This window comes from Acinonyx jubatus, chromosome C1, assembly GCF_027475565.1.
Source record: "Acinonyx jubatus isolate Ajub_Pintada_27869175 chromosome C1, VMU_Ajub_asm_v1.0, whole genome shotgun sequence".
NCBI classification, from domain to species: domain Eukaryota; kingdom Metazoa; phylum Chordata; class Mammalia; order Carnivora; family Felidae; genus Acinonyx; species Acinonyx jubatus.
In genome coordinates this window covers 82,764,183-82,776,295 of record NC_069381.1, presented here as the reverse complement: position 1 = coordinate 82,776,295, position 12,113 = coordinate 82,764,183, and the positions used below count along the sequence as shown (strand labels likewise).

The following is a 12,113-nucleotide window of genomic DNA, read 5'->3' as shown; positions in this document are numbered from 1 at the left end:
ATATAAAGCAAAGGTTTTTATGCTGACATATGTTCACACAAAGAAAAAGATAAAGTGAGTATGTGTAGGTGAGTTGTTAAGGGGGTAAATCCTATGGGTTTCCATCATAAGGAGGAATTTCCCCCCCCCCCTTTTTCTTTTTACTGTATCTATACAAGAATATGGATGTTAGCAAACCTATTGTGGTAATCATTCCACAATATATGTAAATCAAACTAGCATGCTGTATGCCTTAAACTTATATGGTGATGTTTGTCAATCACTTCCCAATAAAACTGGGGAAAAAAGTATGAGAGAACAAAGGTGCATTTTTTTCCCATCTCTTTAAATCAGCAAGCTTAATGGCAACCAGAGATAAAACTCACATTTGAAAGAGGGGCTATAATCACAGCACTCTGTCCATTTCCAGAAAGATATACTGGAGTCATTAGGAAACTGAGGTCAAAAGATAATGTGACCCATAAACTACTTCTCCTAAAATTATTTGTAATGAACATGGACATGGTTTTCTGGTAAATACAAGTGTGAACTATTATCAAATATCAAGCCATGCTAATTCCATGACTAGCTAGGATGTGAAAGGTAAACCTTCCACAAGACTTTTGACCCTGTAGAAAAATGTAAATGTGAATTGTTCTCTGGATTGGTACAGATATAAACCCCAGGATTCTTTGGGGGGGTGTTTTTTTTTTTGAAATTTTCTTAATGTTTATTTATTTTTTGAGAGAGAGAAAGGGAGACAAAACAAGCAGGGGAGGAGCAGGCTCTTCACTGACAGCAGAGAGCCAGATGTGGGGCTCGAACCCATGAACCATGAGATCATGACCTGAGCCAAAGTCAGACACTCAACTGATCGAGCCACCCAAGTACCCCGGGGATGTGTTTTTATTTCATAAAGAAGTTTTGGTATTTAAAGAATACTTCATAACAGACCCCATACTTCAAGGAATCTATAGTTGACAGAATAAACAATAAAGGCAAATGACACAGTTGAACACAAATATCACCTTACCTATAAACACCACTTATGACAGAGGCCAGCCCATCTTTGCAAGAAGAACTTTTTGTCAAATTCTCAATTAGTCATGCAATTATTCAAAGAATTAAATGTCTTAAATGTCTCACTATTAAGGTGTATGTGCAATGCTATTATTTCTAACAACACTAACCAACGACCAGGTAAAGGCAAGTTAGCACCATCTAGCATAGAGAAGCATGCACATGATTTTTCAACCCTCCTTTGGTTTTCTTCTTGGTTGAAACCATCTTTTAGATGTTTATTAAGGCACTAATTGATTCAAAGATGTTATGTACTTTCCCTTAATAATTACTGATATTATATTTTAAACAATATTTTAAAAAATTGTTTCCATTTTAGATGCATGCTTCAGAAATATAAATTCATCACATTTTAGGTGTACATAATTAGGTTTAACTGTGAAAATAAACTTGCAAATCCTTATTTTCTTGTCAAATACGATTTCTAGTATATTCAGATTTCTACTGTATCTTTTTTTGTTGTTTTTCCTATATTCCAGCTTTCCTCTCTATTTCTGTTTAAAAATTCTAACACAGAATTTCATGCCAGAAAAAAATTTTTTTCTCCTGAAGCTGGAAGAAATCATTTCAAGTTTCAAGACTGTGAAAATTGACTATGCCTGACTTTTTCCAAATTGTCTCGTAATGCTTTTTGCCAGGCAGATTCTAGGACCAGTTAGTTTATGATCAAAACTTACAGATGGTACTTACAGAAGACTAGCCAGTAGGGCATTTTTCAAGAATGTCAAGATCAAAAACTATAATTAAAGGTTATTTTGGGAAAAGCCAGCGTCCCCATCACTAACTCTACAGGAGAAAAAAAAAGAAGAAACGATTTTGTGACAAAGTAATTGCTGACAAAAATATTGTAACCCAATATGTCATTTGAGAACAATTGAATTTCTGGTCTTTTCATTGGGGAACTTTAGCTTGGAAAGTGATAGTTAGGGTTATAGTGTATAATGCTGACTTTTCCTTAAGATCATAGGTTATTTCACAGCTGTCATCTTCCCTGTCACCAGTTACTGTAGCTCATCCTTACTGGTTGATATCTTTATGCCAAACCCTCATAACATTTAATCACCACAGGCCGAGATCACATGATGGTAAACCTATGATGAAATTTTTACCTCTTAACAACATACAAGTGAAAATTTTATGCACTGAGGCAAAAGCAGGAAAATAATGAATATCTATAGTTTAATTTCCATGCATCACTGCTTGTGGCAGTGAAATAAATACCAGGGTGAAGTAATAGAGTAGTTAGAGTTATGGGCTAGAGGTTTAAAGAAGAGAATTAATATCCGTGATTAAAATTGCATGTATCATTGCCAACGGCTGTGAAAATATGTCAATTGTATGACTATGTCTGTTTCAGTTCCGGAGAAGGAATGTTTAAAATGTAATAATAATTGCTCTGTTTCCTTGCATAAAACAAAGGAAAGTCTTTACTCCAGAGTCTTACTGATACTAAATGAATTTCATGGATATCTGTTTTTGAAAATGATCAACTTTAATAGTACATATATTTTTATGTTCTGGTAAGTAGTTTGGTTTTTCAATCTGTTTTTTATTTTTTTAAAAAAAATTTTTTTTTCAACGTTTATTTATTTTTGGGACAGAGAGAGACAGAGCATGAACGGGGGAGGGGCAGAGAGAGAGGGAGACACAGAATCGGAAACAGCCTCCAGGCTCTGAGCCATCAGCCAGGGCCCGACACGGGGCTCGAACTCACGGACCGCGAGATCGTGACCTGGCTGAAGTCGGACGATTAACCGGCTGTGCCACCCAGGCACCCCTCAATCTCTTTTTTATTTTAAAAAACAACCTAATGTTGCATATCTACAGGTTCATCTTTTTTTTTCTTACTAATACTGTAAATTCCAGATAGCAATTCTATAATTATAATTTAATTAGTCCTTGAATTAATATTTGTAGTTCAAGTTTATACTCCTTGACAATGATGATGACTTTATAATATCACATTGCTACAAAAAATGGCACAGTATATTTTCAATATTTTTTATTATGGGTTAGGTTTTTGTAAGTAATAACTGTATATATCCTTAAATTGCAACATGTAAAATGTTCATATGACAGACAACTTATTGGGGTAAATTAAGAATGTGTGATTCGTTTCTCTGAGAATTCATCTGATTTTTAGAACTACTACAGATGACACTTTGAAAAAGTATTGCTACTTTTCATATTCCCTACATTTCAGATGTCCTGATCTTCACAGTTGAAGTGAAAAATCAGGCTTCCCAACAAAGACTAGTTTGCAATCCTGGAAGAGCATTGTTTTAAAAACCACTTAATGTAGTTACTTTTCCGAGAATTCTTAATTTGTTGTCGTTGTTGTTCTGTCTGTGAAGTCATCACGGAGCAGAACTCTCAAATGCAAAGCTTTTTAAACATAATGCTTTATTGGCTACAGAAGACCTAAGATACACTAATTTTGTAGCTATTAGGAAACAAATCTCAATCTCTCTTTCTCCATCCCCCTTCTGTCTCACACACAGCCTTCCTACAGATTCTTCTTCGGTGTTATGCTTCTGTATTTTGTCCCTTGAATGAGATGAGTACCGTACCCTTTGTTTTGCTCAGAAAGGAGGAACCATGTGTTTGGTCAGCACTCAACAAATAATAAGTCATGATGACAAGTACTGAATCCAATTTGAAACTGTAGGGGGATATTTAAGTGGCCCCAAATGTCTGCGTTCTAAGAGTTAATTCCATTTGTGGGAGAGCTGCAATTCCAGATTTTTATGTTCACAAAATAATTCAAATTATTGTCTTCTATTTTTAACTTCTGGATGGGCCGAAGAGATTTTCACACGGAAGATTACAGCCATGGCTTTCACCAAGCTGAAAAACAAGCTTTAATGTGATGATCCACACAAGACCAAACCTGATGAGAAAATGTAGGGTGTTGCTATGGCAATTCCATTCGTTGGAACTTTTCTCTGTTGGCTTCACTCTGTCATTACATTCTAAAAAGAATTGTATGAAAAGGTGTGGTGGCTGTGAAGATAAACGTGAGGCCGAGAAGATGGAGCTTTCTCATCTGTCCTTCCCCAAAAGAGACAATATCGTCACATTGTAATGCCACCCTAATGTAGTCAGAGGGCTGGCTTAGGAGGTGTCATTCTGAGATTTCACTGAAACCCTGGGGTGTATTTCTTTTTCACTTAGGTGTCACATTGGCAAGGCCAAGGTTATGAGCAAAATTACAAGGTGAAGGATGCTCAGATTAAACTGAAAGAGGAAACAGAAGCCTTGGCTTCTGAAAGAATGAAGATCTGTTTTTTTGTTAGGTCGTGGTGGTTGTATTGTTTCTTTATTATTATTATTTTTAGTTTTTAGCAGAGGTTTGATATGTTAAAATGTCATTTAAATCCAAGCATCGACAGTGAATGAATCCGTGCGATATCTCTGATGGAGAGGGAGATTTATTAATTCACCTGATGTCATTTCTTTCCAGATAGACCTTCTTTTCAGGGGTTATAATCAATCCAACTGTTTATAACAACAACCTCAGAATCTCATTACAGGCATTGTCTCCAGCACTTTTTTTCTGATTAATTATCACTTAAACTCTTCACAAACAACCCTCTGAGGTAGATTTATTATCAACTCCATTTTGCACATGAAGAAAAGGAAATTTAGAGCGAAAATGTAATGGCTCAGGTCAACCATCTAGAAAAAAGGACATCAAGAATTTGAATGCAGAACCAAGATCTTATGTGGTATTAAACTGAACGAACTGTGCCACAATCTGATGAGGGAGGGGATTCCTAGGCAACTTAGTAATGAGTAGGAAAAACTGAATTTTTACATTACTGTGAAAACATCCTTTTCCAAGGTAGAAAATACAACCAATCAAGTAAGGCTAAGGAGGTGATGTGTCATGTGATGTATCTTGTGCCTTAAAAATTCACTTTGCAATGATAATTCACCAGTAATAATTTATGGAGATTTTACCATTTGCTGTTAGCACCAAAAGACTTCTAAGACACCAGTTCCTGCCTCTGAAGAATTTATCAGTTACTGGGAGAACACAGTCAACAAATAAAGTAGGGGTTTAGAAGTGAACCAATTAGAAGTGAACGCAGTGTATTTATCTGTAAGACAGAGGATATGAATTAGTGGCACGATGGCTGGTAAGACCCTCAGACATGTTTAATTTGACCCACCCAATGTGGTTTTGAACATTTTTATTCAATGACCACATTTAAAAATTGAGAGATTTCACACAAAATTTGAATTTTCTCTTTAAAAAATCCAAATATCTGTGAACACAGAATTCATATTCCTAGTTGGCAATAATTGGCTGGAGCTCATAGAAAGTGTCTGCTTTAAGAGTGGTCTGCAGTCTCTAGTTTTCAATATTCCCCACCCCTATTCTCTCCCTGACACTGAAGTTCAGTGACAACTGTCATTCATCATAAAGCTTGTACCTTGTCTTTCTTATGTCTGTTTATATATGCTGCTTACCTGGCCTGTATAAACTTTTGAGGTGGTGACTTTTGCTGTAAGGACACCAAAAGGTATTTGAAATACATATGAGTAATAGTTAATAACAAAAAGAACACCATTCAGGTGGTCTTTTTTATGTGCTTTTGTGATATTCTATGGATGTACTTGAATAGCTAAAGATGAGAACTGGGATATGAATTGAAGTTGCCACTACTACTGAGTTTTTTCAGAGGTATGATTTATTGCAAAACTATTTTGGTGTATCTAATCTGGAGAGGATGTAGGTCATTAAGGTGCCCAGGTATGGGGGTGACTGGGTGGCTGAGTTGGTTGAGCATCCAACTCTTGATTTGGGCTCAGGTCACTGTCGTGCGGTTTGGGGGTTCGAGCCCTGTGAGCTCTGTGCTCACAGTTCGGAGCCTGTTTGAGATTCTCTCTCTCTCTCTCTCTCTCTCTCTGCCCCTCCCTTACTCATTCTCTGTCTCTCTCTCTCTCTCTCTCTCTCTCTCTCTCTCAAAATAAAATAAATAAAACTTAAAAAAAAAAAAGAGGCCCAGGTGTGGGTGTGATGTATAAACATTTCAGATAAGCAGGCACAATTTATGTGCAAAGAAGATTCCAGTTGGAGAGTCAGATTAAGTAGATGAAATAAGATGGAATAGAGAGTTAGAATGAGTAAATGAGAGAGAGAGAGAGAGAGAGAGGTATGGATGGGGGGAGATATTTTAAAAGTTGTGAGATTATAGCTCCTCAAGTCCTTAAGCATTGCCTAAAGCCTTGGCCCTTTCCACCATTCATCCAGTAGCTTCTGATAAAATGGACTATGAGGTTTTTTTTTTCTCTTGCTTTTATCTCTGCTTGGAATGACTTCTTTCTCTGCAAATCTTTAATCCATCTGATATTCTCTTACTCTTACATTTTAACACCTGGTTCAAGAGGCTCATATTCTACTAAGCATTTTTGTTGCCCTTTAGAGAAAAATAATGTATTCCTTTACACTACAAATACCTTGTATATGCTTCATTTATTAGACTTAACTACATCCCATTGAAATTATGTATTTATATGCCTGTCTTCCCTAGCAGACTTTGAATTTTTGGGAAGGTGCCATGTTTTACTTATCTTTGTATCTCTATCTCCCAGCATGGTATAATAAATATTTGTTGAATAAGTAAATAAATACATTCTCAAAAGGGAGCCAGATTAAAATATTTCATTACAATTTTCTTGACCTACTGACTAATCACATAATCTTAAGAAGCCAACATTTCACTCAAAATGACTAGTTTACATATGTAATTATTAATCCAATTGATAAAAATTGTGATAACATTCTGAAGTCGTGTGTATGTGGTTTGTGTATACACCCATATCTATATATATGTATCTATAATTAGTTGAATGTGTTCTTCATCAGGGGTACTAAAGTGGACACTCTGGAGAGCATCTGAGTGAAATTTATTTACATAACTAAATAAGCATTTAATTTCATTATAAAATTTACCAAATACACCTCCTCTATCCAGTCACCCACCAAAGTTACCATGTTCTTTTGAAAGATATCATCATTAAAATATTAACTAAAAAAAGGAAAAAAAATGTTAAGTCCTATCTATAGCACTTGGCATATATATTTTTTGATTTTATTGAAATACAATAAAAAAATGCACATAAGTTTACAGCTCAACTGAACACACTAGTTGTATAAGTAGCTCCCTGGTCAAAAATACATTACCACTAGCTCTCCAAAGCCCCTTATTTCTTCTTTTGTCCATAGACCTCTTGTGAAATAAACCACATTCCAGACTTCTCGAAGCATAGATAAGCTTTTGCCTGTATTTTTAAAGTTTTTTTTTTTAATGTTTATTTTATTTTTGAGAGAGAGAGACAGAGGACAAGTGGGGGAGTGGCAGAGAGGGAAGTAGACACAGAATCTAAAGCAGGCTCTAGGCTCTGAGCTGTCAGCACAGAACTCAGTGCGGGGCTTGAACCCACAAGCCGTGAGATCACGACCTGAGCTGAAGTCGGACGCTTAACTGACTAAGCCACCCAGGTGCCCCAGCTTTTGTCTGTTTTTAATAATTGGAATGTTTGCTACATTTAAAACTTACTGCTTACACAATGCAGGCATTATGACTACATAAAAAAAAGCATCTATTCTTAATTCTGCAGAGTTACAAAGGTGGAGAAGACATAATCTTGAGATTCCAGAAGCTTATCTCATGGAGGAGGTAACACATAACCAAATACCTATGGACACAGTAGATGGTAAATGAGCTCTGAGTGATAGCAGAGTCTTAAAAAAGGAATCTCTCATCTGGCTTCATACAAAGTGTGGAATCACTACTGAGGTTCTGAAAAACACATGATTTTAACAATACATTTCTTTCAGGTTGGTGGAAAGAAAGCTATTTACATCTCCATTATTGTGATAAGTTTATCTCATGGATAGATGTAGATCTCTGTAATCTTCTCTCTGATAGAAGCCTCTTAGATCATATTAAAGATGGGTTCAAGGAGAAAAGCTGGCAATGGGCAGGATGGCAAAACACCCTCGGGTTCTTCTTTGGAGGAACTACCATGGTAATTGGTGACCAGAAAAGTGCATCATGGCTGAGTTTTAAAACTACCCTTTCATATGGATGAGAAGTTATACAATGCTAGAAGAATGCTGCTAGGGAGTAATTTTCTGTGGGATTGCCTGGTGTTGAGCTTGCACGTAAAAAGTCTTCTAGGTTACAGAGATAATAAGCAAGGTGGGTCAATAGTCTCTGAGAGGCAGAATAGCCATTGGGGACTAGGAGTGTAAACTCATGAATATGATACACTATTTTTCAGAAATGCCTTCTTTATGCTTCGATGAAAAAGTAATACCCTTTGTCAAATCCTCTTTCTTGGAAACAGAGGGGTCCCCACTCTATTAAACAGTTGTCTGCCCTAGAATCAGTTTAATCTCCTAAATTAAAGGATCTCATCACCCAGAGCCTTACACAGTACTTCAGGCTGGGTCTCATTAGGCAATGCTTTCCTTTACGGATTACTTGCTTCAATAGTTTGCCATTCCTGTCTTTACTCTGGTATCAGCTCAGGAAGCCATTTGTTTATCTTTCCTCTCACTGTAACCAAAACAATCCCTTAACAAAAATTCTCTTCTCAAGAAACTCTAACTAGTATTGGAGAAAAACTTCTCTCACATAAAGTAGAATGTTCAGAGGCCATACTATTATTGCATAATGTTCCAAGAACAGTAGAATTTGGCCATAACTGTGCATTTATTTTGGTTTCAAAAAATCAACAGGCTGAATCCCGTCAAAACTCCAAAGGACTCAGTTTCCCAGAGTCATGGTAGAGAAGAAGTCTGGTCAGGATGGGAACAGGGCCTTAGGATGAGTGTCCCCAGGGCATAATAAGAAAAGAACCATATGCAGTTGAGCTCAAGCACTCAAGTAACATAATATGACGACATTAACTTAATGGCACAAAGTGAACAAACCTCTTCTCCCTTGAGTCTTGGAAATGGATGTTCCCTCAGCATATAAGAGAAAGTGCTTCCTCTGTGCCTTTTTGGATAGTCTGTCCCAGGACTGCCTTAGGGAGGATTGCTTTCTCTAAGCCCCAAATCATATAAACACTAGTTCTTAGGTTCATTTGAAGGATGTGTTAAAAATAAACTTACTTTGCGGTATAGTCTCAATTATGGAAAAACAAAAACTATATATTTATATAGTTTTAGAGAAAGGAACACACACACACACACACACACACACACACACACACTAAAGAAAGAAATAAAATACACCCAGGGATTCTTCTTTCTTGTTTGAGTGTATCAACATGAATTTTATTCTTTTTTTTAAATGTTTATTTTTGAGAGAGATGAGTGCAAGGCCAAGGGCAGGTGCAGAGAGAGAGGGGGACAGAGGATCCAAAGTGGGCTCTGCACTGACAGCAGAGAGCCTGATGCAGGGACTGCACTCATGAACCATGAGATCATGACCTGAGACAAAGTTGGAAGCTTAACAATTGAGCACCCAGGTGTCCCAACATGAAGTTGTTTCTTAAATCCATCTATAATTTTCCAATTTTATACATCAATATTACTTCTACAAACAGAAGTGAAACCAAAACTGTTATTAAAAAAATATGAACCAGGGGCGCCTGGGTGGCTCAGTCGGTTAAGCATCTGACTTCGGCTCAGGTCACGATCTCGCCGTCTGTGAGTTCGAGCCCCGCGTCGGGCTCTGTGCTGACTGCTCAGAGCCTGGAGCCTGTTTCGGATTCTGTGTCTCCCTCTCTCTCTGACCCTCCCCGTTCATGCTCTGTCTCTCTCTGTCTCAAAAATAAATAAACATTTAAAAAAATAAATAAAAAATAAAAAAAATATGAACAAATGAGTTATTAGAGATTTTAATTTGAACTCTGGGGAATGATCAGTAGTTGTGGACCTGTCTAGGCTCACAGCAACATTATTAAAATAGGTCAAGATTGGGGTGTTCCAGAAAGGCAGGGAGAGGTGAGAGAATCCTTGCTCTGTACCCTTCCTCTGCTGTACAAAATATAGCAACTGAGTTAACTTAAATCTAGATATTGACTCATGTGTTTCTTATTTGTCTTTCATCTCCTTGAGATAAACTTGTAGCCCTAGTAAAGATCTAGTACTAATCAATGCATATTCGTTAATAAACGATTGAAGGAATGGATGAATTGAAAGCATAAATGAATGACTGAATTTCCCAACAACCACAGGTGAGGTTTTCTAAATGTCTACCCTCTGTCCTCCAACAACTGCAGATTCTAAATTCACAATTTGATTTAGAAAAATGCAGAGTTGGTGTTTCTTAATTTCTTTGATTTCTTTAATTCCTTCTCAGAAGTACACATTATCTGTTCTTTGTTTCTATTACATCTACCTAAAACAGAAGTTTCTGGTAAAGTATGCAGTAACTTTCACTGTAGGAAAATGTGCACTATTTGACTGAGAGTATGGATTAGATGACAGCAATTACACTTGGGAAAATTTATTTATAAAATCAAATCAGTCTGTCTTATGAATCAAAATAGTCATGGTCAGTGTAGATGGAAAAAGAAATTGTATCATATATCTTGGACCAAGAGCCAATGATGTAATGATATAAAAATTAGTCAGCTTTTTAATAAGATACTGTGTTACTGTTTTACATATACAATTAAAATCTGAGATCTTCAAGAAATAGGTGAATTACTAAAAATAATATAAAAATCTACATAATATTAGGTAATTGAGATAGAATAATACATAGAGTCATTCACTTTCTTTTTCAGAGTTGTTCACTTTTTAAAATTTATTTATCTATTATCCAATTGTAGTAGAAGAAAGCATCATCAGGTATGTATTAGTATTTCAGGAATAAAACAACACCAGGAAGAAGTAACTTGAGCAGCAGAACAATATTTTATGAGGATGTCTCCTTTTTTTCAGAAAGTGTTCCTGGTACTGATCTGATTTTCCAAGGAATCTATGACTCAAAACTAGATCAGGATGCCTGCTTTCAAGTTCATCAGATTTCTGGTTGCTCAGTCATCAAGGTTCTGTTAAGGTGTCAGGGACGTCACTTACCACTTATGAATGCAAACCAACCGATTGTGTTCCTTATCTGCTGAGTAGTACTTACAAGAGGGGTAGATTTTGAGACTGATTTTCCTGAGAAAGTTGATATTTTCATAGAAATGGAATAAATTCCATTCATCTACAGTGAAAAGTTGGTTTCTACTCATTACTAAAATTCCCGTGGAAAACAAAAGGAGGAATGGATGGTGAAGTCACAGGTACCTTTTACTTTTTCTTAATTGTACGTTTGCCCTACAAAGACCTTTATTAGTAATCTGTTCTTCAGGATTTATCACAAAATCTCCTGCTTCTGTAGGTAGGGGATTTTCTCAATTCCTGGACTATTTATGTGATAAATGAGCATGAACCTCTCCGTGACATGTCTATTATCGAATTGAACTGTTATTTAAATCTTGCATTGCCATTTAATTTCTCATTTATGTATGTTTTATCTCTGCAACTGAACTGTAAGGTTTGGGAAGGTCATAGAACATACATCCTATTTTCTATTCTGCCCACGTGTCTTTCATAGTCTTTGGTAGGTACTCAATAAATATTGATGGATAGGATAAGATTCAGCTGAAAATACCAAACCTGGGCCTTGCCTGTCAGCTCTCGGTTCAGTTCTATGACTTGCAAATTTAATTTTGAGTGAGTACAAAGTACTCACTTACTCTGCAAAATAAAAAACTGTGCATATTTGAAAAGAATCTATCTTCTGCTGGTGACATCAAAATTCTAGATTTTCTTTCTCTCTGAAAGGCCCAAATAATTTGCACATTTCTACTACATTAATTTACAAGAACTGTAATTTTAAAGCAACATTTCAAATACACATACCCTGCAAATATGTTTTAAAATAGGACATCTCTGCTTAGTTAGGACAGGTTTTACACTACAGGGAATTAGTGAATTTTACATGAGAATTATGAACCCATCAGTGTTAAGTACCAACAGCCTCCTAATTTGAATTAATATTCAATAAAAATTACATCCAGAAGACAGAGGA

At 36.2% G+C, this 12,113-nt stretch overlaps 1 long non-coding RNA gene across 1 annotated transcript; it reads left to right on the top strand.

Moving 5' to 3' along the window:
- Positions 1-3,676: 3,676 nt before the first annotated feature.
- Positions 3,677-11,472, top strand: LOC128311947 (uncharacterized). Its single transcript, XR_008290695.1, has 3 exons — positions 3,677-4,140; positions 7,690-7,909; positions 10,976-11,472. It is a non-coding gene; the product is annotated as an uncharacterized LOC128311947 (long non-coding RNA).
- Positions 11,473-12,113: the final 641 nt, after the last annotated feature.